Source organism: Bos indicus x Bos taurus, chromosome 11 (assembly GCF_003369695.1).
Source record: "Bos indicus x Bos taurus breed Angus x Brahman F1 hybrid chromosome 11, Bos_hybrid_MaternalHap_v2.0, whole genome shotgun sequence".
In the NCBI taxonomy this organism is placed as follows: Eukaryota; Metazoa; Chordata; class Mammalia; order Artiodactyla; family Bovidae; genus Bos; species Bos indicus x Bos taurus.
This window is the reverse complement of record NC_040086.1, coordinates 25467582-25491230: the sequence shown is the minus strand read 5'-3', so window position 1 is coordinate 25491230 and position 23649 is coordinate 25467582. Positions and strand designations below refer to the sequence as shown.

The 23649-nt window shown below is 45.2% G+C and overlaps 1 protein-coding gene across 4 annotated transcripts in view; it reads left to right on the top strand.

Moving 5' to 3' along the window:
- THADA (THADA, armadillo repeat containing) overlaps positions 1–23649 on the top strand; it is a 335976-nt gene that overhangs the window by 299035 nt on the left and 13292 nt on the right. The window lies entirely within an intron of this gene.

Below are 23649 nucleotides of genomic sequence, written 5' to 3'. Positions count from 1 at the left end.
GGGAGTCGCATACACCACTTCCAGTGGCACCCCATCAGCCAGGACTCGTCCGTGTGCCACACGGCTCGGCATAAGAGGCTCGGAAATATGACGCCTATGCAGCTAGAAAGCCTGTTCCTCTGTACGGAGGGGAAATTGATCTGGAGAGATGGGACCATCACGTCTCGCCATTTCCCATCTTCTTGTTTTCATACATATACTAATTACTGAGTTCCTGGAAAGTTCTGGCCACTTGCTAATCGCCAGGGACACAGACATAATTAAGATAGAGCCTCTGGCCTTAAGCTATTGGGAGTTTACCCTCTCAGGTGTTATTTACTTAAAATCAACAGGGTTTCCCTGTATTTGCATCCAAATTATTTTTTTTAGCAGCTCATATGGCTAATTTTGTAAGAAAAGGAGGTTAATCAATAATCCACAATAAGAATTTTAATCTACAATTTCTCACTGCCTTGATAAGTTTAATTACTTATCTCTGTTGCGTTTCTTAGGAACACACATCACTCAAATTGCGAACAAACTTTATTAGGAGGCAAGATTACAAGCCTTGCAGTGGCAATACCCGTAGCTAGAATTTACTGGAAAAGTATCTCTTTAATGGGGAAACCACACTTAGAAGAGACCCAAGAATGGGGAGTAGGGGAGAGAGTCCCAGGGTCATCTCTTTACATATATCTTACCCATTCCCTCTGTGCTTTTGCCCATATTGACCTCGTGCCTGGTATGTCCTCATTTTGTTGTTGTTTAATTGCCAATCATGTCTGACTCTTTGCGACCCATGGACTATAGCCCTCTGGCTCCGCTGTCCATGGGACTCTCCAGGCAAGAATACTGGAGTGTGATGTATGCCCTTATCTACCAACATAAATGGTAATGGTTCTGTAAGGCCCAGCTCCAGGTCCTTCTTTCCCACAAAACCTTCCAGGCATTTGTATTCTCTTTCCTTTTGTCAGACTCACACTGCTAAGGTCTTCCATTGTTTCTTGGTTATGATCCCACCCACACCATAAACTTCTTAAGGTCAGGAGCCTTCATCAGAGCAAAAACGGGTAAACTTCTCGAGTCACTCATGTCAGGCTGACATATTGTCCTGAAGCATGTTTTAGTTTTTGGGGGGTTTTTTTGAGAGAGAAATGAAGACACAAGATTGGAGGTGGGCAGCTCCCCGTGGGTCAGAGTCCCCTTCCCAGCCTCATGACAAGTCCAAGGGTTCCCAGTGATCCAAACAAAGCTGGGTCTTTAGATTAGGATGGATTGTCAGGGGCTCCCCAAGCCATCCTGTCTCGTTACACTAGAAAATGAAATTTTCCTGATCTTTTTCAAAGCCAGTCATAGAATATAGTGGTTCTGCTTCAAAGTCACCAGTGTGTTACTTTTCTTTCAAAAGCATAAGAAAAAAAAGTCAGATTCTTACCCTCTCCTCCTCCTTAATCTGTTCCAAATGAAAGCTTCGAGGAGGAAAACTCCCAGAACCTACTGTGTTCAGCAAATTGGTTTCTGCTGTGAAGCGGGGCTGGGCTGGGGAATGGAGTTAGGAAAATATATGGAACGTGACGTAAAAGATTCGGTTTGTGTTTGGAAAAGGATTCAGGTTGTTTTCAGGTTTTGAGTTACAGCTTGGGTGAGTTTGAAGAAGCAGCATTGAGCGCCAGCTCCACCCATGACCCTCACAGCCTTTGTGGGCTTTTCATTTGGCTTTTCCTACCTTGGCCATCCCGGTTCAAGATGCCTGGTTTGGCAGGCTGGCTGGGGAACCTTCCTTCATAAATAACTCCCTGGGAAGACAGGAGTGATAACAGACTTTAAGTGGGAGCTGAACTGCCTTAAGCACTTGGGAAAGGCCATGCAGAAGTCTGGTCCAGGAACTTTCCTTGCAAAGGCGCGTGAGTGCTCTTCAAGTTTTCAGTTGGGTTACTCTAATTTTATTATTCCTCTAACCTCTCTAACCAGCAGGGTGACTGAGGCTCTGATTGTGAGCCCTGTTTTTATTTTTCACACTCTATTTTTATACTTTGAAGCTGTGGTTATAAAATATACACTCAGAAATGTTGGCTCTGCACCCACAAGACCCAGGAGGCTCTCCAGACACATGGTGACAGAGTTGCTCCCACGGGGCTCCTCCCCCAGCCCTGGCCTTTCAGGAAGGAACATGGGACAGCCGTTGCTGTAAGAGATTGGTTCTACCATGAGCAGAATTCTGACCAAGAATTTTACATTTGACTCTGAGAAATTGGCAGGTATATTTTTCTAGTGGCTCCCGAAATGCCCTTGGGCAGCAAGAAAATCAAACCAGTCTATCCTAAAGGAAATCAACCCTGAGTATTCATTGGAAGGATGGATGCTGAAGCTGAAGCTGCAATACTTTGGCCACCTGATGAGAAGATCTGACTCACTGGAAAAGACCCTGATACTGGGAAGGATTGAAGGCCAAAGTAGAAGAGGGAAGCACAGGATGAGATGGTTGAATTGCATCACCAATTCAGTGGACATGAGTTTGAGCAAACTCTGGGAAACAGTGCAGGACAGGGAAGCCTGATGCGCTGCTGTCCATGGGGTCACAAAGAGTGGGACACAACTGAGCGACTGAACAACAAGGAAATGCACAGCAACGAGGCAGAACCCTTAAAAGCACAAGTTCCAGTTTCAGACAAAAGATTCATTTATCTTAATGTGGACAATTTTTCTGGCCCCCATCTTCCTCACCATCCATGCAGGAGGTGTGAGCCTCAGGACATTTAGGTAAAGACAATTAAGAAAAAGCAGCTTTGTTTGTGTCTCACTGCCATTAGCCAGAAATGGTTGTCAGTTCATGTCACTCTAGAACTCAGAGACTCGGCACAAGAAATCATCCCAAGTGCCAACCATCTTGCGTTCTATTCTGCCAGTTCCAACCCCTCCCTCCATCTTCTTGCCATCTTTTCCCCCAAACTCCTCCCTACCCTGTCCTTCCTCCAACCAGAAAACATCTAGGAATCTCCTGACATTGTTTCTACCTTGGCTCCAAGCAATGCTGGGTCTTTTTGAACAGACTTGTCCATAAATCTTAGATTGTTTTTCATCTTTGAAAAAGCCGCTTCTATCAGCAAGTCATTATTCACATGTCAGGAGCAGGGAAAAGTTCACTGAATTTCAAACTTTAATTTCTTTTCACTCCAGTTTACATCTACTCCCCAGAAACCACAGGATTTTTTTTTTTTTTTTAAATCAGTCCCAATAGCCAAGGTACCCTGTGACACAGCCTGCTAGAACCAAGGCCAGCCACCTGGGTATGGAGGAGGACAGGGGGTGAGAGAGCAAGCTTAGGTTTGCCTAAATGAGAGTGGGCTGGCTCTGACCCATGGGGAAAAATAATTTCAGCTTCTCAGAGAGCAAAAAACCTACTGGTCTCACTTTAGAGTGATGGTTTGGAGAAACAGGTAATATAATGAAAAGCAAACACCCTCTTCCAACAACACAAGGGAAGACTCTACACATGGACATCACCAGATGGTCAACACCGATATCAGATTGATTATATTCTTTGCAGCCAAAGATGGAGAAGCTCTATACAGTCAACAAAAACAAGACCAGGAGCTGACTGTGGCTCAGACCATAAACTCCTTATTACCAAATTCAGACTTAAATTGAAGAAAGCAGGGAAAACCCCTAGACCATTCAGTATGACCTAAATAAAATTCCTTATGATTATACAGTGGAAGTAAGAAATAGATTTAAGGGCCTAGATCTGATAGATAGAGTGCCTGATGAACTATGGACTGAGGTTTGTGACATTGTACAGGAGACAGGGATGAAGACCATCCCCATGGAAAAGAAATGCAAAACAAAATGGCTGTCTGGGGAGGCCTTACAAATAGCTGTGAGAAGAAGAGAAGCGAAAAGCAAAGGAGAAAAGGAAAGATATAAGCATCTGAATGCAGAGTTCCAAAGAATAGCAAGAAGAGATAAGAAAGCCTTCCTCAGCGATCAATGCAAAGAAATAGAGGAAAACAACAGAATCGGAAAGATTAGAGATCTCTTCAAGAAAATTAGAGATACCAAGGGAACATTTCATGCAAAGATGGGCTCGATAAATGACAGAAATGGTATGGACCTAACAGAAGCAGAAGATATTAAAAAGAGGTGGCAATAATACACAGAAGAACTGTACAAAAAAGATCTTCACGACCCAGATAATCACGATGGTGTGATCACTGACCTAGAGCCAGACATCCTGGAATGTGAAGTCAAGTGGGCCTTGGAAAGCATCACTATGAACAAAGCTCGTGGAGGTGATGGAATTCCAGTTGAGCTATTTCAAATCCTGAAAGATGATGCTGTGAAAGTGCTGCACTCAATATGCCAGCAAATTTGGAAAACTCAGCAGTGGCCACAGGACTGGAAAAGGTCAGTTTTCATTCCAATCCCAAAGAAAGGCAATGCCAAAGAATGCTCAAACTACCACACAATTGCACTCATCTCACACACTAGTAAAGTAATGCTCAAAATTCTCCAGGCCAGGCTTCAACAATACATGAACCGTGAACTTCCAGATGTTCAAGCTGGTTTTAGAAAAGGCAGAGGAACCAGAGATCAAATTGCCAACATCCGCTGGATCATGGAAAAAGCAACAGAGTTCCAGAAAAACATCTATTTCTGCTTCATTGACTATGCCAAAGCCTTTGACTGTGTGGATCACAAGAAACTGTGGAAAATTCTGAAAGAGAAGGGAATACCAGACCACCTGACCTGCCTCTTGAGAAATCAGGTCAGGAAGCAACAGTTAGAACTGGACATGGAACAACAGACTGGTTCCAAATAGGAAAAGGAGTGCATCAGGCTGTATATTGTCACCCTGCTTATTTAACTTATATGCAGAGTACATCATGAGAAACGCTGGACTCAAGAAACACAAGCTGGAATCAAGATTGCCAGGAGAAATATCAATAACCTCAGATATGCAGATGACACCACCCTTATGGCAGAAAGTGAAGAGGAACCAAAAAGCCTCTTGATGAAAGTGAAAGTGGAGAGTGAAAAAGTTGACTTAAAGCTCAACATTCAGAAAACTAAGATCATGGCCTCCAGTCCCATCACTTCATGGGAAATAGATGAGGAAACAGTGGAAACAGTGTCAGACTTTATTTTCTTGGGCTCCAAAATCACTGCAGATGGTGACTGCAGCCATGAAATTAAAAGACACTTATTCCTTGGAAGGAAAGTTATGACCAACCTACATAGCATATTCAAAAGCAGAGACATTACTTCACCAACAAAGGTCCGTCTAGTCAAGGCTATGGTTTTTCCTGTGGTCATGAATGGATGTGAAAGTTGGATGGTGAAGAAGGCTGAGCACTGAAGAATTGATGCTTTTGAACTGTGGTGTTGGAGAAGACTCTTGAGAGTCCCTTGGACTGCAAGGAGATCCAACCAGTCCATTCTGAAGGAGATCAGCCCTGGGATTTCTTTGGAAGGAATGATGCTAAAGCTGAAACTCCAGTACTTTGGCCACCTGATGTGAAGAGTTGACTCATTGGAAAAGACTCTGATGCTGGGAGGGATTGGGGGCAGGAGGAGAAGGGGATGACAGAGGATGAGATGGCTGGATGGCATCACTGACTCGATGGATGTGAGTCTGAGTGAACTCCGAGAGTTGGTGATGAACAGGGAGGCCTGGCGTGCTGCGATTCATGCGGTCGCAAAGAGTCGGACACGACTGAGCGACTGAACTGAACTAAACCAATAAATTTCAAATAGGCAATCCAGTATAATATAGCTAATGAGCTAGAATATACTTCACTTCCATGTTATAACAGCTAAAGGAGAGGTGAAGGGAGAGTGAATTTGGGAAGAGAAAAGAGGAAAGGAGGAAGAGAGAAAAGAGGAATGGGTCGAAGAAACCAACTCCCACACCAGGATCCAGCTCTTCCTGTCTTTCTGCTTTGTGATCCTCAGCAGGTTGACTTTTGACCTCATGCTGGTTGTCATGGTTACAGGATACTGTTTGAATCTCCAGATAGCTGCTCAACATTCTAGGTAGGAAGGAAGGAGCAAGAACATACAGTTTGCTTATCACAAGGTTCTTTATCAGGAAGAAAAAAATGTTCCCAACCCCCTACCCCTAGTAGATACCTCTGCATATCTCCCTGACTAGATCTGGGAACATGGCCATCTCAGCTCCCCAGGTAGGCCAAGAGAGGAAGAATCATGCAAAGGAGAATGAGATGGGGCTACATACATCACCTAGAGCTGCATGCATCACCTCCCATAACAGAGTTGAATTTCTGTTAGCAAGGAAGAAGGGCAGTGGCTGTTAGGTGGGCTCCAGATGAGAACTCTGTATGTCCCCAGGGAGTGCCATGACACATTAGGGGACTATACGTGGTCCAGCATGAAAGTGTGAGTAGGGTGGGAGAGGAAGGACCAGAACTGGAGAGGTGAGGGCAAGATCTTCCAAGGCCAGGAATGCCCTGCTGATGAATTCCCAGGTTCTAAGTAGGAAATTGAGACGATGATGAACAGTATCCAGAAGAGGGGAGGAGGCACCAGTGCCCTCTAAAGCAGTGGTTTTCACACTTTACTGTGTACACAGATGACCTCTGAGGATCTTGTGAAAATTAGCTTTTGATACAGTAGGTCTAGGATTCCACATTATTTCATGGGTTCATGGGGGATGTTGATGTGGCTCAAGAGACCATACTCAGAGCTATAAAACCTGAAAGGGTTTTTCTTGAAAACAAATGTCCAGATATGTTTGTTAAGCGTTTTTAACGTAACTGCTAATATAACTGAAATAAAAATTAAGACTCAAATCATTAAAAAAAAAAAAGACAGTTACTCTTAGATTGAGTCCCCCCTCCGCCCAAAAAAGGCAGCATCTGATGTAATTTTTACAAATCTGATATCTCCATGTAACAGAAAAACCAAACTGACCATGGTTTGAACACAGTGGAAGTTCCTCTCTCTCTTGGGTTAAAGGGGTCCCCAGGGCGTTTTCCAGGCTGATTGGCAGCTCTCAGTCATGAGGGACCCCCTCTGACTTCCTCTGTCTTCCTGCTTCCCTCTCCTGACACATGACTTCCATCCTCAAGGTCACTTCTTGGTCCCAGGTAGCTACTGAGAGCCTCAGCCATCCCAGTCCTCATTCCAGATGAGAAGAAAGGAAAGAACGAAGAGCAGTAACGCGGTCGCGCCCTCTCCCTCTTCAGGAGCCCTCCCAAAGTCCCATAGAGCACCCTGTGGACCTCTCACTGGCCACACACTGATACTGTGGCCATATTTAGCTGCACTGTGTGCCGAGAAGTGTTTTCTTTTGGCCTAGATGTATTACCTAGAGTTCTCATACTGAGGAAGAAGGGCGTACCTCTAGCTGTGTCACTTTGACACAAGAGATACCCCAAAAATGCCATGGAATGGTTGAAAATAAAGGGATGGACAGAACTGTTCCAGGCAAATGGCAACCAAACAAAAGCAAAGGTAGCAAAAGAAATAGTAGACAGACTAAAATTTTGACAAAAACCAGGAAGATGGTCGTGCTTCCCCGGTGGCTCAGTTGTTAAGGAATTCACCTGGCAGTGTATGAGCCACGTGTTTGATTCCTGGGTTAAGAAGATCCCCTGGAGAAGAAAAGGACAACCTACTCCAGTATTCTTGCCTGGGAAATCCCATGGACAGAAGGACCTGGTGGGCGATAGTCCATGCGGTTGCAAAGAGCCGGACACGACATAGCAACTGAACAACAGGAAAGTTGTCAGAAAGGGATGCACTGGAAAGTGATAAAACATGTAATATACAAAGAAGATGTAACAGGTATAAACTTTCATGTATCAGGCAAAATAGCATCAAAATATATATCCCCTTCAAAAAAGACACGCTATAAGAAATATTAGGGGAAAAAATTGTTAGAATCACAACCAAAGTAAGATACTTTAACCTTCCTTCCTCAGAATTTATAAAGTCAAGCAGATTAAATGTGAATAAGGTTATAAAGGATTTGAATGCCATATTTAAAAGCTGGGTTATGTTGAATTTAGTAATCTGAGGATAGAAAATAAGCATCCATTTCAAATCACTACATAACATTTATAAAAGTTGATTATATTTTGAGTCATCAAGAAAATTTCAGTTCCATGAAGTAGGAACCTTTGTAGGCCACATTCTGACCAAGTTGCAAGCAAACTGTAAATTTAAAATAAAAATACAACAGTAAAATACCACTTGCATATTTGTACACCATCTTGTAAATAAGTTATGCCGATGGCAGCAAAAAAAAAAAATTTTTTTAAACTCCTCTGAGGCAGAAACACTATTTGCCTTATTTTATTTTTTAAATTTTTTGACCGCAACTCGCAGCATGTGGGACCCTAATTCCCCAACCAGGGGTCAAACTCACGTCCCCTGCAGTGGAAACACAGTCTTAACCACTGGACCACCAGGGAAGTCCAACTTTGCATTATTTTAGACAATTAAATTTTTATCCATAGCCTACAACGAATTCTTTGAAAATCAATAAATGAAGATAATAGAAAAAGAGGCAAACGATTTAAACCTAGCACTTTGTGGAAGGAAAAAAAATAGCCATGAGCAGTACACATATGGGAAAAATGGCCATCCAGACATAATAAAGACATGCCAACCAGAACAGCAGTGCCCTGGCATTTTCCCCATATCTTACTGGCAAAGGATAAAAAGATGGCCTTTAACCCAGGATGGCTAAGGGTATGGAGGAACAGGCATGATCATAGCTGGTGAAGACTAAATTGGTACATTTTTAGAGGAAATTCAATATTATCTTCAGAAATTTTAGTGTATATATGTGTGTGTGTGTCTGTGTTTGTGTATATACAGCAGTTGGTCCAGTGATTCCACTTAGGAATTTATCCTGTAGAAACTATATGCACAAGTGCAAAGATTTATGTACGAACTTATTCCTTTCTCTCTTGTTTAGAAGAAAAGCAGGAAACAAAGGAACAACCTAAACATCCATCAAAGGGTTGTTGTTCAGTCGCTCAGTCGTGTCCGACTCTTTGTGACTCTGTGGACTGCAGCACGCCAGGCTTCCCTGTCCTTCACTGTCTCCCGGAGATTGATCACCTTCATGTCCACTGAGTCGTTGACGCAATTCAACCATCTCATCCTGTGCTTCCCTCTTCTCTTTTGACCTTCAATCTTTCCCAGCCTCAGGGTCTTTTCCAGTGAGTCAGTGAATCTCACTGGCTGACTCCAGTGAGTCGGCTCTTTGCATCAGGTGCCCAAAGTATTGGAGCTTCAGCTTCAGCATCCATCCTTCCAATGAATACTTAGGGTTGCTTTCCTTTAGGATAAACTGGTTTGATCTCCTTGCAATTCAGGGGACTCTCAAGAGTCTTCTCCAGCACCACAGTTCAAAAGCATCAATTCTTTACTGCTCACCCTTTCTTAATGGTCCAACTCTCACATCCATACATGACTACTGAAAAAACCCATAGCTTTGACTATATGGACTTCTGTCAGCAAAGTGATGTTTCTGCTTTTTAATATGCTGTCTAGGTTGGTCATAGCTTTACTTTCAGGGAGCAAGCATCTTTTAATTTCATGGCTGCAGTCACTGTCTTCAGTGATTTTGGATCCCAAGAAAATAACATCTGTCACTACTTCCAGTTTTTCCCCATCTACTTGCCATGAAGTGATTAGGACCAGATACCATGATCTTAGTATTTTGAATGTTGAGTTTTAAGCCAGCTTTTTCACTCTCCTCTTTCACCCTCATCAAGAGGCCCTTTAGTTCCTCTTCACTTTCTGCCATTCAGTTCAGTTCAGTTCAGTCGCTCAGTCATGTCTGACTCTTTGTGACCACATGAATCGCAGCACACCAGGCCTCCCTGTCCATCACCAACTCCTGGAGTTCACCCAAACTCATGTGCATCAAATCAGTGATGCCATCCAGCCATCTCATCCTCTGTCGTCCCCTTCTCCTCCTGCCCCCAATCCCTCCCAGCATCAGGGTCTTCACCAATGAGTCAACTCTTCACATCAGGTGGCCAACGTATTGGAGTTTCAGCCTCAGCATTAGTCCTTCCAATGAATACCCAGGACTGGTCTCCTTTAGGATGGACTGGTTGGATCTCCTTGCAGTCCAAGGGACTCTCAAGAGTCTTCTCCAACACCACAGTTCAAAAGTATCAATTCTTCAGTGCTCAGCCTTCTTCACAGTCCAACTCTCACATCCATACATGACCACAGGAAAAACCGTAGCCTTGACTAGATGGACCTTTGTTGGCAAAGTAATGTCTCTGCTTTTGAAAATGCTCTGTAGGTTGGTCATAACTTTCCTTCCAAGGAGTAAGTGTCTTTTAATTTCATGGCTGCAGTCACCATCTGCGGTGATTTTGGAGCCCAAGAAAATAAAGTCTGACACTGTTTCCACTGTTTCTCCATCTATTTCCCATGAAGTGATGGGACTGGGGGCCATGATCTTAGTTTTCTGAATGTTGAGCTTTAAGCCAACTTTTTCACTCTCCTCTTTCACTTTCATCAAGAGGCTTTTTAGTTCCTCTTCACTTTCTGCCATAAGGGTGGTGTCATCTGCATATCTGAGGTTATTGATATTTCTCCCGGTAATCTTGATTCCAGCTTAAGCTTCTTCCAGCCCAGCGTTTCTCATGATGTACTCTGCATATAAGTTAAATAAGCAGGGTGACAATATATATCTCCATACCACAAGACAATTAAAAATAATGAAATACTATAGTAAATCTATATGAACTGATACACAAAGGTATTCATGATATATCATTACCTGAAAAAAGCACATAGCATAAGAGAATTTGTAGAATGACCCCACTTACAAATAATAATAGTTTTATGTAAATACATAATTTTTTAATATCTAGAAGGCCATGTAGCGGTGGTTTGGTCCCTCAGTCATGTCTGACTCTTTGCAACCCCATGGACTGTAACCCACCAGGCTCTTCTGTCCATGGGATTCTCTAGGCAAGGGTACTGGAGTGGGTTGCTATACCCTTCTCCAGGGGATCTTACCAACCCAGGGATTGAACCAGGGTCTCCTGCATTGAAGATGGATTCTTTACCAACTGAGCCACCAGGGAAGCTCTAGACGGCCATATATTATGAATTACAGTCTCTGGAGCCTCCCGGGACCTGGCAAGGAGCATGACTGCAAGAACTGGCGGGTGTTCCATCAGAGCAAACAGGGGCCATGGTGGAACAGAGCACATGCTGCCTGAATTGCAGTGCAGCATCGAGCAGTTTGGAGCAAAGTGGACCCACGAAGCAGTGGATCACGGAAGAGGCCACTATTTCTGTTTCACCTGCTGTGTCCTCTTCACCAAGCACTCAGAGAACCTGGAGCTTCCGGTTGAGGTCAGCTTCATTACCCCTCCCCTGAGCACGGTGGCCTGGGCTCAGTCATGTCCCTCGGAAAATGATAGTGATGAAGATTGAGGTTAATGTTTTTTAGCACCCTAGATTATATACTGAGTTTTATTTTGGCTCTACTTGTCCCTCAGTGTTCCGCAAGCTCACTCTCCACCTCAGAAATTTCAGAATCTCACGGAAGCCGCACACAGCCCAGGTTACCCACAGTCCCAGCGTGCCTCTGTGCACAGTTTTTAGCCTCTCTGACTCTTGGCAGGGAGAGGGGGCCACTGACATGGTCCCAGCAGGAAATCGTTCAAGAAGGAGACGACTTGAGAATTGACATTTTGAATTGCTGGCTACCATCCTGCCTGGCAAATCTCTGTGCTGCCTCACTCCTCATTTCAAAAAGTGACCTTACACTTGATTTTTTTTCCCCCGACCCTCAGTGTACATATTGGCCAGGTCTTTGAGTTCTGGTCCAAAGAATAGTTTGACCTCCAGTATAGGATTGCCAAATTTAGCAAATAAAAATACAGGACACTCAGTTAAATTTGACTTTCAAATAAACCACAAATAGCTTTTTTGTGTAAGGTGCCCCGTGCAATATTTGGGACATATGTACACTGGAAAGATGTTCACTGTTTACCTAAAATTCAAATTCAACTGGACGTCCTCTGTTTAATTCAATAAGTTTTCTCCCATGGACTCTTGTGGCTCCCCATCCCAGGAGGGGGACCTGAGTATAAAGGGTAGCGATCAGGAGGGGTTGTAGGCGATAGTTATCCACGGACAGGCATTGCCCAGAGTCACTTGTCGCTTCATCCCAGAACCTACTCCGCACTCTGCTTTCTCTGCCTCCTCCCTCCTCTCGCTCGCTTCCCTGCTTCTGAGCTTGGGCCTCACTTCCTGCCCCTGGGCTTTCCCCCCTTTCGTTTGTGGCTTTCCCCTACCTCACCTCTCCTCCTTTTCCCTCATTTTACTCTCACTGGTCCAGAACATGTAATTAAAGTTTACATATTTGAGTGTTGGTTGTACTTGACTAAATAAGGATTTATGTTCCTTGCTGAAATTTAAATAGCAAGGGGGAATTGAACTTTGTGTGTGTTTCATTTTCCTTTTATTGATAGGTGGCCTTAAGTTTATTTTTAGCTACGTGAATCACTGACCTTCACCTTGAGTGGGAAGAAAGGTCTCCCGTTTCCGGCATGAGCTCATCTACATCTTCCTAAGGCACCCGCCAACAGGAAGGAGGAGAGGGGAATAGATAAAAGTTGGGGGACAAAAGGGGGCCCCACTATATGGACCCATGCAGGGAAGGAAGCTCAGAAGCCTCCTGTCCTACCCCACAGCAGACCTTTTGGGATTGGACCCAGCTGCCCAGGGCAGGGGACACCTCTCTCCTCTTTGCGATGGATCACCTGACTCCTTCCCAGGGAGCAGCAGCCACTAACAGACAGTGACGAGCACGCTGGGACTCATTATTAGGGTCCCCCTGGCATTCTGCTTCTATCCTCTGCCTCTCCGAATGGGAGCTGACACTTGAAGAAAGTATCTCTACTGCCCCCGAAGCTCCCTTCCCCCAGCCCCCAACCCAGGTGAAGTCTGGGCAGTTCTCTGAGCTCCCTCTGTGTTAGACCGTCTGATTTCTAGCTCCTTCCCTGGGGGAGCTTGATTTCTGTCTTCTCCCTCATTCTCTCCCTACCTTTGTTTCTCCGTTCCTATTCTTCAGCCACCAACAGAGGGCTTTCCCATCTGGGAAAGACACCTTTGAAGGGCATTGCTAACTTGTGAGAGAATAGTGATCTGAGAATCAGTCACCTGTGTCCTGAACTACTTGGCACTATTATCTTGGCCTCAGTTTTGTCTTCTGTAAAATGGGGGTGATCACATATCTCATAGCTATATTAAAATAGGAAGAAAAACAGATGTCAAAAAGTGAATATTTCTGTCCTCGATCCAAATGCTAAATGTATTTCTTTAATATTGGAAAACTAGAAATTTTGTTTGTTATAGGATCCTTTTCATGCACTCAATCAGAAAGCCTTACCACTGTATTTTGGAAGCATCTTTTCATTCCTTCTTTATTATAGAATCATGACCGTCTGGATGTTCTTTCCCATGTCTCTTTTCAGGAAGGGGAGAATTTTAAAAAGCATGAAAGAATAGGTCTGTCCCCCTTGACATTCCATCTGTGTTTCACTAGAGAGCAGTTTGGCTCTTTCAGAAGTTTGACTGTTTAACAGTTTGTAACCAAGTGGAGGCAGCTACCTGAGTTTGGGGTCAACACTTGCCAAACTGCTGGAGCTATCCAAAGATTTTGGGGGCAGATCTCTCAACCTGGACTTCCCAGAGCATGGAGGAAACGGAAGATTTGAGGCCACCACATTCCGACCCAGTACTTGGACAGAGCTTGTCTGTTCCCTTGGCTACCGCTGTGCAGGGCTTCAGTCAGAGCCCACCTCACCAGGGACCCCACTCACTTTGCAGCGCTGTTCAGTCCTTACCTTCGAAGCAGCCCCACTGCCAGGGACCAGCAATGAAAGTCAGCCATACCCATGGAAATTCACGTGGGGGAGAGAAGGCAGATCAAAGCCTCTGTAACCCAAGAATTCCTCAGCAGCTCGGAGTCCCTTAATAATTATGGTTTGGAGATTTGCCAGAAGGCAAAACCACTTAGCATGCCGGGTTTAACAATGAACGTTTTCTGTGTTTGCAGTAGCCTCTGTGCAGAGCAAATAGGCACCTTGAACAAAGGGCAGGATATTTGTGTGTGTATAAAAGAACTCGTGCGGCCTTCCCCTGGTGCGTCTGCGCGGAAGAATGCAGCGCTCCACTCTGGGCTGGTACCTGTTTCATGAGTAAAGTGGAGAAAGGCTGCACGTCCTGCCCCCGTGTCCACCTCTGTCTGTTAAAAACAAAAACCTTTGTTTAACTCAGAATTTTCCAGACGTATTGACTAAGCCAGATCTTTTTTTTTTTTTCCTTGGGTCAGTTTTAGATTTTGGAGTTTTCTGTTTTGAGTGTCTGCTAACCTTCTAAAAAACCAATGCACATCCCAAGGGAAACTGGGAAATGATGGCCAAAGAGGGTAGGAAGCAGGGATTTAGACCAGTGGGAAGATGGAAAAAACAAGTCCCAAGCCCTGAGGGGGTGACAAACAGGATTGCTGGAACTCCGGTCTGGACAGCAGTCTGGAAACCCCCTCCTTGGACCCTGGGTCATTGTTTGTCCGGTTAGTCATTTATCCTACAAACATTTGTTATTGGGGGAAACTGGAGAAGAATGGCTTCTTGGATGGAAGTCTGTTAGAGCTGAAGTTTTATAATTCGAGTGAGAGAAAATGGAAAAGATGGGAAACATTCCAGAAAGACAGAGATGGCCAAGTGTGAGGCACATTCAGGAAAGGAATAAATCAGTATACAAGCCTTCATATTCGAGTAGGAGACTAGGGCGGGGCAGCGGAGGATGTTTGGATCAAGCAAGACTCTTGCACATGCAGAGGACAGAAAGTCTGATCCAATCCGCTCCAGCCCAGGGTGGGGCACGTTGGGTCATGTAACTGAGAGTTCCAGGGGGAGGCGGCTGGCTTCAGACGCGGCATAGTTCCGGGCCTCAGACAGTGTCCCAGGGACCTGGTTTTTCATAATTTTTCTTCTCTGCTCTTAGGTTATTTCTGTTTTCAGATAAGCTCTCACTCCCCTTGAAGTTCTAAGATGGCTGCAGCAGTGCTAGCATTTACATCTTCATTTATTCAAGGCCTGTGTCAGTAATGTCTCTTCACTTTTAAATGCTTTCTTTTTATTTGGCTGTGGCATGAGGCTTGCAGGATCTTAGTCCTTGACCAGGGATCGAACCTGCACCCCTTGCAGTGCAAATGCAGTCTTAACTACTGGACCACCAAGGAAGTCCCTAAATGCTTTTTTAGTGACTGTAGTTGGGTTCCAGGCCCATCCTGGAACTAATCTCTGAGGCCCAGAACATGAAGCCCTGAATGGCTTAGACCTGGGGTAGGTGCCCATTCCTGGAACAGGAGTGGGAGGTGTCAGACATGCCCAGACCAAGTGGACTAAAGACATAGAAGGGCTGACTCTCCAGGGAAGATCAGGTACAGCTATCCAGAGAAGGCGAATGGCAGCCGGGCCACAAAACAGCACATGTCCACTGAAACCCAGAGTGCCAGGGCAAAGGATCTGGATATCATTTGCACCGGAGAACCAGTAAAACTTTTAGAACAAGTAAGTAACATGATCGGAGCTATACTTTAAAGTTAATTCAGCTACAGTTTAATAGCTGCCATGTGCTTGGCACATGGTAGGGCCTCAATAAATATATTTGGAAAGAGAGATAAATGGATGAATGGGGGTGGGGAGAGAGAAATGAAAGTTGGGAGCATCCATCAGAGCCCATTGTAATGGTGTGGGAGGGGAGCTAGCAAAGGAAGTTAACAAAAACCCATCAAGAAAACCAAGAAGTTCTGGCATCAGGAAACCCACATAAGGAAAAACTCAAGAGGGCGAGGTTGGTCAGCTGTGCCAATCACCATCAAAAGGTCAGGTCAAGGAGTATAAGGATTGAGGAAATGTCGTAAATGAGTGTTGAAAGAGAAGGTCCAGTGGTGGGAAGGTCAGAAGCTGGCTTCAAGGAGTTTAAAAGTAAGTACACTGTGTAACGGGCTTCCCAGGTGGCTTAGTGGTAAAGAATCTGCCTGCAATGCAAGCAGACCTGAGTACAATCCCTGTGTTGGGACAATCCCCTGGAGCAGGAAATGGCAACCTACTCCAGTATTCTTGCCTGGAGAATCCTATGGCCAGAAGAGCCTGGTGGGCTGCAGTCCATGGGGTCACAAAGAGTTAGACACGCAGGCGCACACTCTGTAATATTATCTATCTTCCTTCCAAGCCAAAAACAACAACAAAAAATGCTCCTTAACCTCCACGCATTCTTCACGCAGCACCTTATGCCAACCCTGTGACCTGTCTGCAGCCACAGCGCCCTTTCCTCCTCTGCGTCTTTCTGTTCTCCTTCTCCCTCTCTAGGCTGCCTCTCATATAAATATTGACATTACTCCCTTGTCCTAAAACCACATTTCCTAGCCCTGGCTCTGCCTTCAAGCTAACGTTTCAAAAGAGTCCTTAGAGAAATTTTGAAGTTGGGGCGGACAGAAGTTTGAGCTTATGTTGAATGTCTTCTGTAGAAGACAAGATTATCTATAAGAATGAGTGGTTAGGGAGTAGGATATAGGGACAGGGAGATGGTTGAAGTAATTTACATAGAAGTTCAGTCAGAAATCACCAAAAAAATGAGTGAAAGAATAGCCAGGGGTGAGAGGGCAGCAAGAGGACAGCTGAGATTAAAAAGCATCAGTGGGGACTTCCCTGGTGGTCCAGTGGTTAAGACTCTGAGCTTCTGCTGTTGGGGGTACAGGTTCCATTCATGGTCAGGGAACTAAGATCCTGCATGTTGCATGGCCAAAAAATAGAGCATGAATGCATAGAGAGCCTAAAGAGCATCCTGCCTCTCTCCAGTGCAAATCAGTGGCTCACAGTGGAACAGTAGATGGGTTTGGGAAGAGATGGTTATAGAGCACTGTTGAGCCTGGAACAAGATCAAGTTGATAAGGGAGATGGGTCAAGGAAGAGCATCCCAAACCCCAGAGCCCAGGATATACATAGAAAGACAAGTGATGGCCTGACAGAAGGGCAGGGTCAAGATGTGGTCAGGATTAGGGTGAAAAGGTAGTTCCAGTAGAAGAAGTAGAAGGTTAAACCATTGTTTTAGGAATATCAGAGAGGCCATACAGTGTAGGAGCCATAGTGGATAGACATTGGTATTTAAATCCCACATCCTCACCCGTGTCTCTGCTTACGTCATTCCTAAAATGGGGCTCATAAAACCTTCAAAAGATCATTGTAATGAATACACATGTGATTAATTTATATGAAGCACTATACATAATGAGTGCTTCATAAATGTTAGCGATGATGATATTCATTTAAAAGGGACCCAAAAGCTTAGAATTTAAGATCTTGAAGTCAAAACCATTCTAAGCAACAGCAGGGTCTCAGATGCTATCATGATTGTTGAGCGTTCAGTGAAATGGGAGATGGAGAGTATTGGAATTAAAAAGGATCAAGAATGGCGAAACAAATCCTGGGAGGGGTATCTTTATGGATGTTGATGTCACCAGTTGAGTGGCAGTGACTCTGTGTCATTGAGAAAGGCCAGGTCTCTAGTTATAAGGTTCTCAAGAACAGGGAGGTGGTTAGTACAGACCTCAAAAGAAGAGAGATTGAGTGAGAAGCAGGCAAGACTTGTCCAGAAGTCACAGAAGGTGTGGGCTGATCTGTCCACATCAGAGACAGGAAATGAAGAGCCTCTTGTGGAAAGTTAGGAGCATGGCACCTTCTGCCAGGAGAAGAAAGAAGCAAGGGAAGGGTGAGAAATGTGGAGAATTTGCTCACAGTAGAGCAGGTTTTGATTGAGAAGAGCTTTAAAAGGGCATTTAAGGAAAACCATTCCCCGAGTCTGGGGGCATGTCTGAATCAGGCACGTGGGTGGGGGAGGAAGTGGAAAGGAGGTTCTGGCCGAAATTCCTGGGAAAGCCTGGAGAAGGAGGCTCAGTTCCTCACCTTGACTGTGAGATGTGTGACCTTAGACAAGGAGGCTCAGGACTGCGTGCCAGGCCCCAGAGCCAGACCCCACTCCCTGATGGCCCACCGACATCCCTGGGGGGGGGGTCCCCAGTTCTGCATGCATTTCCCAGCTCAGTGCTGCTGGGCCCTCTGACAGAGAGAGGGACCGGGAGAGCTGGGATTGGGGGGCTTCTGTCTTTAGAGAGAGGACAAATGGCTTTTAAAGAGAAGGAAACAGGACACCAGCAAGCTTCGTGGCTGTGTTCTCTTCCAAGAGTGCTGTTCTGTAATGTAATTGTATTCGGACATTTTTTTTACATGACATCAGGGAATGGCCTCCCTTAAAAGCTTTCATGAAAAAGCATGACTATAAAACAGACTCAGGCAATGAAATGGAAGCCAGACAATTGGGTCTGTGTAATTCGGGTAAAGAGACTTCTTACAGCTTTGTGACCTGATCTCTGCTCTGTGCATAAAACTCTATTTCACGGGCTCCACTTACATACGAGTCTTACCTGGCAGGTGCTTCTAGATGTGAAATGTCTTGCTTTATTACCAAACGTGATGAGGTATAGGAAAGCAAGGCTTCCCTCCTCAGTGGCCACTGAGACCACCCTCCTGGGCTTGCTTGCAGCCTTTCTAGTCCTCTAAACCCTAAATCTCTGTCCCTGTGTGAGCCAGCACTCTCAGCGGGGAGGGAGAGCTGGCCTCTCTTCCCTCTTTGCCCTCTTAATCCCTGTGTACACCCTCATCTATCCGTCTACACCTCATGTCCTGAGCAGGCAGGGCACATTTCTTTGGGAAATGTGTCCTGGGGAGCAGTACTCACTGGAGAGCCCCATTCTCACCCATCCCTTATTTAAAGCCACAGAGGTACGGAAGTCAATTACCCACCATCCTCTGTCTTTGGCACACCCTCTGGCTCCATCCCCAAAGAGTCTTTGCTGTTTTGGATTTTTTTTTTTTAATTAAAGTGAAAATTCACATAACATACAATTAACCATTTTAAAGTATACTGTTCAGTGGCATTGAGTAATTCATAATATTGTGCAACCATCTCCACCCTCTGGTTTCAGAACATTGTCATCACTCCCCCCAAAAAATCCCATCTCCATTAAGCAGTCACTCCCTGTCATAACCTCCCCTCCCAGCTCCTCATAACCACTAATCTGCTTTCTGTGTCTGTGAATTTTCCTATGCTGGATATTTCATATAAATGGAATCATATATGACCTTTTATGCCTGCCCTTTTCTCTAGGCATAATGTTCACTGGGGCTTCCCTGGTGGCTCAGATGGCAAAGAATCTGCCTGCACTGCAGGAGACCTGGGTTTGATCCCTGGGTTGGGAAGATCCCAAATTTTTAATCTGAATTATACCAATATTCCCTGAATATTCATTGGACGGACTGATGCTGAAGCTGAAGCTCCAATACTTTATCCCCCTGATGCAAAGAGCCAACTCATTGCAAAAAACCCTGATGCTGGGAATGATTGAGGGCAAGAGGAAGAGGGGGTGACAGAGAATGAGATGGTTGGATGGCATCACTGACTCAATGTACATGAGTTTGAGCAAACTCAGGGAGATAGTAAAGGACAGGGAAGCCTGGCATGCTGCAGTCTGTGGGGTCACAAAGAGTCAGACAAAACTTAGTGACTGAAAAACAACAATGCCAACATTAATGAATTTTCATCAAGAAATTATTTTCCAGTGTAACTCCATCAAGCCAGTTTAATACCTTGACCAATTTCTGTATGCTGCTGCTGCCGCTGCTGCTAAATCACTTCAGTCGTGTCTGACTTTGTGCGACCCTATAGACGGCAGCCCACCAGGCTCCCCCGTCTCTGGGATTCTCCAGGCAAGAACACTGGAGTGGGTTGCCATTTCCTTCTCCAATGCATGAAAGTGAAAAAATAAAGTGAAGTCGCTCAGTCGTGTCCGACTCCTAGTGACCCCATGGACTGCAGCCCACCAGGCCCCTCCGTCCATGGGATTTTCCAGGCAAGAGTACTGGAGTAGGTATAGAGCAGTTAAAATTTTCTAACATTCTCCCTTTTTTTCTTAAGTATCAACTCTTTTACCTATATATTTGGCAATGAAGGTTTGCCTTTTCAGTCAAAAATTTTAGTAAGAGTTTTACCATATCTGGTTTCGTTTGTTTCCACCAAATCACATTTTCCCCCATAGTTGTTGTTATCATTGTTTGCCGTTTTCAACGTCACCAACAAAATGACATCTTTGGTCGGTTATGATGAATTTTATCTTGTGCTATTTAGCCACTGTCAGTTTAGTTTTATGTTGATTGTTGTTACCAGTAACATTCATAGCAAGACCAAAACATCCTCAAGGTCAAAAACAACCTGCTTCTTCCCAGAGTACCTCCTCTCATTTTAATCCCTCCTCCCACCCTCCCCATGGAAGAGCTGATACTGAAGGCAAAGGAGCTCTTCTAAGCAGTGGCCTCTAGGGTCTCAAAACCCTTAAGACCCAGACGCTCTTCCTAGCAGCTTATTTAAATCCATCCTGCCAACAGTTTGATCTTTTCTCCTTTTTAATTGCTCAAAACCCAGAGCCTGTAGTCTCTTGAACGATCATCGCTTCCTTGGCTTGTTTTCTGTGGCCTCTCCCTTCCCTTCCCTCCCCCTCACCCTCCCCAGGCTTCTCCAGCCTCAGCCTCACCTCCTCTAGCCCGGGGTCTTGGCAGCAGGCAGTTCCGATGCCTTTGACAGTACTTACAGCGAGGGTGTTGGGGAATGATGGTCACAGATAGGAAAGGCCTTGGGTAACCTGGGAGTGAACTCAATTTCAAGACACAAAATCCCCAGGAACTTTTAAATCACAGGCACTTATATTTTGAGCAGTGTTTATAAATCTTAAAATCACTTTGTGAGTTTAAGAGTCATTTATTCGTTGTTTTGTAAAGAATCCTCCTGCAATGCAGGAGACCTGGGTTTGATCCCTGGGTCGGGAAGATCCCCTGCAGAAGGGAATGGCAGCCTGCTCCAGTATTCTTGCTGGAGAATTCCATGGACAGAGGAGCCTGATGGGCTACAGTCCATGGGGTCACAAAGAGTCAGACACAACTGAATGACTAACACTTTCACTTTTCACTTTTGCTCATTGTATTACCAAGGACTCTCTTTGTTCTGTTTAGAGCCATAAAAGCCTGAGAATGAGGAGTGGACATCTAAAGAGGAGTTTTCTGGATTTGGGAGAAGGCAGGAGGTGATAGTGAGAAAGTTCTCAGGAGAGAAAAATGACTATCCTGGATGTTTCTTTTTCTTTTTTTTTTAAGTGTAGCTATTTGTTTGTTTGACTGCACTGGGTCTCAGTTGTGGAATCTTTGATCTTCGTCATGGCATGTGGGATCTAGTTCCCTAGGATCAAACCCAGGCCCTCTGCATTGGGAGCTCAGAGTCTTAGCCTCTAGACCATGAGGGAAGTTCCCCCATCCTGGATGTTTCTGGTTTCAAATTTCTAGTCTTTAGATACACACTCAGACCATCCTTATCCTCCATCTTCCATGTCCCACCAGTGTTTTAGGGGAGCTGGGCAGTCCCCCATCTGAGGGCCAGAGAAGCCTCACAAAGAACTCAGAAGGAGCTAGTCAGTCCTGAGCACTCAGGCTGAGAAGAAATTCCCTGTAAGAGAAAGAAATTCCAACAGTGAAATAAAGCAGAGAAAGCTAGAGTGACTTCAGGGAAAGGGAAATTGCAAGGTCCAAGCTGGTGAGTAAGACATGTGGAATGTACCTGCAGAGCCACTGAACTCTGCCCAGGCAGGGGGAGAGGAGGCTGGTGGAAGAAGGGATCTCAGGTTGCCCAACCTCTTTCCACTCCCCAAAAGGACTTCCCAATCTCCAGACATCCTCTTTGTACCCCTGCTTGCATCGAAGTCTCTCCTGCTTGCCCTCACTGGCTCCCTAGGCAGGGAGAGAGGGAGATGGGTGTCAGATTGCCCCTTCTGGGAGGAGAGCTTTGGGGTGAGTGACAGTGTAGAGAGGATAAAACACACAAGGCGCTCACTTTCCACGAAGAGGTGGAGGTGATTGCCCACTTTGGGAGGCTCAGCAGAGTGAAACCAACAAGGAGCAGGCCGAGTGCAGGGGATGCTGGAGAGGGCCTGGCTCACCTGAGGACCAGAGACTGACTTAGCACATTCACAGGAGGGGCCTGGCATGATTTGTCCTCGCTGAACGGAGGAATGCCAAGTGTGGGCCCAGTGCTATCATGCAGAGCCTCTCTGGTCTGGATCCAACTCAGTCCTCTCCCTGTGGCCCTGCCACCCACCAGGGCCCCAGGGACACGCCTTGGTTATCCTGCTCTGGAAGGGCCACGGACAAAGCCCATGTGTGACTCACTCTTCCTGCTGACCTTGGGAGGTTACCACAAGAAATAGGACTGAGTATCACACACAGAACTGTAGTCCGTGGAAAGGAGAGGCAGTGAGGGCTGCTCCCCTCTCCTCAAGATGCAAGCCTCTAGGAGGACCAGGTCTTGTCCGTAGCGTTGCTGCCTGAGGGTGATATTTGTTTGAACCCATGTCTTATTCTTTGGTGTGGTTAGAAGTGAACAAATACAAGTATTTTTATAAGCTTTGAGCCAAGGACACTGTTAACCAGCTGTAATTTATCAACCCCTTGTTGGTAAAGTGTAGCCCTACTGAATAAGTGCACACTTTTAGGAAATGCTTATTTGTTTTCATTCATGTTGACTGTATCCATTTTTTAAATGGGGGTGAGAGGAGGAAAATACATATATATGGGCTTCCCAGGTGGCGCTAGTGGTAAAGAACCCACCTGCCAACGCAGGAGACATAAGAGATGCATGTTCAATCCCTGGGTCAGGAAGATCCCCTGGAGGAGGGCATGGCAACCCACTCCAGTATTCTTGCCTGGGGAATCCCCAAGGACAGAGGAGCCTGGTGGGCTACAGTCCACAGGGTCACAAAGAGTTGGACAAGACTGAAACGACTTAGCACTCAGATTTACCCAGTGATTTGAGGTGGACCCACATTTTCTATATTGTAGTTTTTTTAACTTTAAAAATAAAGGTTTTTAAATATATGTATCTTTTTTTTTTTTTTTATGGAAGCAAGGAATTTGCTGCAGTATTTCTGGTTTCACAATAGGTCACCAGGAAATGTGTATCAGGCACATGACTGTATCCGTGGGGATCTCCATCTTTGGGAACTGGGTCCGTAGGAACTTTTGGGAACCCAGGCCCTCTGTTCCATATGAAAACAGCTGGAAAATTAAGAAAAAGCAAATTACTAATATTTGAAAGATTTTTTCCCCAAAACTATTTTTAGAACTTCAAACGATGGTATTTTTATCCTTTCCCTTCAGAATTGGAAAATGTTTCCACTTCCAGACAGAAAGGGCTCTGTAGCAGGCTGTTCATCTCACGTGACTGAGTTCCATGTGCTGCCCCACCTCTGCCCAGAGAGCTGGGAGTGGAGGGTGCGCCTAGGGATTGCCTTCCAGAAAAGGGATGTGAGGAGATGAGGTCTTCCTTGTCTTCCCCAAATAGAGAGTCAGGCCGCTGGTTCCTAATGACACTGAGAGTTCCATCCCTCCATCCCTCCCTCCATTTACTTGCAGAGACTTCACGGAAGGGACTCAGCAGTTGTGCAGGGTTGTGGGGAAGGTTAAAGCAGGGTTTCTCAGCCTCAGCACAGTTGAC